Genomic DNA, 3,378 nt, shown 5'->3' with positions numbered 1-3,378 from the left:
AAATATAAGATATCGTCATAATATGCATGTAAAACTACAACCATTATTGTTTGGTAAAACTTCAACATAAATGCAAGGATTCCCGACTCAAATGTTTTTAAAAAAATGTGAACTTAGTTTTTAATGGCCATATATCAAAATATTATCATAAAAATGACCTTAGGAGAATTAGCAAGTGATGTACATGTAATCACGAATCTTGCTTAACACGTAAAGGTCTTCGCATATCTTACATATAAGTCATGCCATCTGAAAAATAGAAAATTATGCATGAAAAGAGGCGGAATAATTTTATACACTCTCTTTGATATGCAGAGTTTGATGGAGGTGGTCATATTCCAAATGTTAGTTCAATCGAATCTGGCATATTATGTAAACTCTGATAACTGTTTATGAAGTACGTATTCTAATAGTTAATTCAAAATGTAATCAAATCACTTTTAATCGAAATAATAAAACTAATAAGACATGACCATTTAAACGGAATACATTTGAGATTCTTATAAAAACCAACATATATATTAAAATAAATAATAATATTGGAAATATTATAATAGCCTCCTACAATCTAAAATTTATTAACACATCATTGCATTATCTTACATAATAATCTTACTTTTAAGATTATGGTGAATCTTGCATTCATTAAATAAGAATTCTTCAAAAGTCATTACCACAACCCTGCATTCCCATACACCCACTTCAACAATCTAATTATAAAAATATTGTAATATCGAACATATTTAATATATATTACTTTTTTAAAGAAGTTTGAAGAGAATGAGTTATGTAGCACAATGCTGAAATTCAGTGCGCCGCATATGAGCCCATCTTCACATGTTTGGTATAAATTTCACATGTTTGAGTTATGTAGACTCAATAGTCTTATCACAAACTAATAGCCATAATTTTTACAAATTTGTAATTTTACTTGACCTGATTATATAATATACCTTAGTCGCATTTCATTATAGAAAATTATGATATGAAAATATTTTTACTACTACTATAAAAATATGAAATTCTTTACTATTTAAATTTATGTATCAGACTGTATTTCAAAAATATATAACTTTGTAATTAACAATTTAGTTAGTAGTGAATTTTTTTGATAAGAAACTAAAAAAATTTTAAGCTATTTTTAATATAAAATGATCGAATCTTATTTTTATAAACATAAAACATAACTCTATAAAATAATTCCAAACACTATATGATAATCTATTTCTGGGCATATTTTTTTAAACGGTATGGTTTTCAGAGTTTTTTATTACTCATAAGAAATTATAATTTAAAATAAAATCTAAAAATTTCAGTTTGGTCGCCTCATATTCTTATAAGTAACATTATATTCCTAAAAAACATGTTTTATCTTGAAAAGGATTTCGGAGCAAAATGATTATAATTTAAAACTTCATTGAATAGTTATTGATTTAATTTACAAAAACATAATTTAATATAATCTATTATATAATATATGTTAATCAATGGTGCCTCACGGCGCCGTCTCGCATCTCATTATAAAAACAATAATTTATGGAAATGTTTTTATTAGGATTAGAGAATTATGAAGGTCTTATTATTTAAATTTTCTATCGTGAGTCTTAAAAAAATTTAATTTAGTAATCAACGATTTAATAAAAAATTTAAGTCCAATAACTTGAGTCCGTATCATAATATTATTAATACTGTGCTACCCAAAAAATTTATTCAACGCTTCTTAATTTCGCTACATCCTAACACAGCCCAACATTCTAACATAGTCACTTCAAAAATCAAATTGTTAAAATATTGAAATATCTAACATACTTAATCTCTAATATTATTTAGGAGAATTTTGAAGAGTGTGAGTTGTGTAGCACAATGCTTACATTCATTGGGCCACTTATAAGTCACCTTCAAATACTTTGTTTAAATTTCACTCTCAATGCGAAAATTTGGCTCGACCGTCTTTTTAAAATGTGATAGCTATAATTTTCATAAATTTTTAATATCACTTGACATATTAAAAAATATAAGTTACTAGACGCCCCCTCACGGCGCCGTCTCGCATTTCATTAGAGAAAAAAATATGATATTAAATTATTTTTATTACTACTATTAAAATATTAAAGTATTTACTATAAAAATTTCCTTATCAAGTTGTCTTTCAAAAATATATAATTACGTAATCAACGGTTTAGTTAGTAGTAACACTTTGTCATTAATAACTCAAACTTTTACTTCAATTTTTTAATTATAAGCAATCAGATCATATTTTGATCAATATAAAATATAACTTGATATAATAGTTCCAAACTTCATACTCGATTTCTGTGCATACTTTTCTAAAATCTTATAATAGAGATATTTTTCTACTCGTAAGAAATTGTAATTTAAAATGAAATACAATAATTTCAATTTGATCCACGGTAGATTTTATAAGTACTATCATTCACAGATAAACTTGTTTTATCTATAAAAAAGTTTTAGAGCAAAATGATTATTATTTTAAATTTTATTAACAATTATTGATTTAATTTACAAAAACATAATTTAATATTATTTATTATATAATATATGTTACTCAACGGCTCTTCATGGCGCCATCTCGCATCTCATTATAGAAATATTATTATATGAAAATGTTTTTATTAGGATTACAAAATTATGAAGGTCTTTATTATTTATATTTTTTACTGTGAGTCTTAAAATATTTAACATAATAATCAACGATTTAATTAAAATATAAGTCCAATGATTTGAGTTCAGTCCACATCATAATATTATAAGTACCATGCTTCCAAAAAACTTCTTTTATCTAGAAATATGTTAATAGAGCAAAATGATTATTATTTATAATAATTATTAAAGATTATTGTTTCAGGAAAATAATTCCCCCCTTACATGGTTTAGTTCCTTTAATCTTGTACGTTATTTATGTTATATTAGGGCAGAAATGTTACATTTAGCCACAATTGGGTTAGTAAGACATAGTAAACTCTAATTAAGATTAGAAAATAGTGAAATGTTAGATCAATTGAAACTGGCATATAATGAAATTCTGATCATTCTTTGTTAAGTACTTGTCTTCATGCTTTATTCAAGATGTGATCAAATAAATAATAACTGAAGTAACGAAACTAATATGAAAGAGCCATTTAAATGCAATAAATTTGACATTCTTATAAAATCCAACATTTATAGTTAAATAAATAGCAACATTGAAAATATCATAACAGCTTACTACAATTTAAAATTTCGTTAACATATCTTTACATTGTATTACATATTGATCTTGCTTTTCATATCAATGTTCAGCTAGGAGAATTTCGATAAGTATGGGTTGTGTTGAGGCGCCCTCCAAACCCGGGTCAGAAGTTTGGGGTCCACAACACA

This window comes from Apium graveolens, chromosome 4, assembly GCF_009905375.1.
Source record: "Apium graveolens cultivar Ventura chromosome 4, ASM990537v1, whole genome shotgun sequence".
Classification (NCBI taxonomy): domain Eukaryota; kingdom Viridiplantae; phylum Streptophyta; class Magnoliopsida; order Apiales; family Apiaceae; genus Apium; species Apium graveolens.
This window is presented reverse-complemented; position numbering follows the sequence as displayed.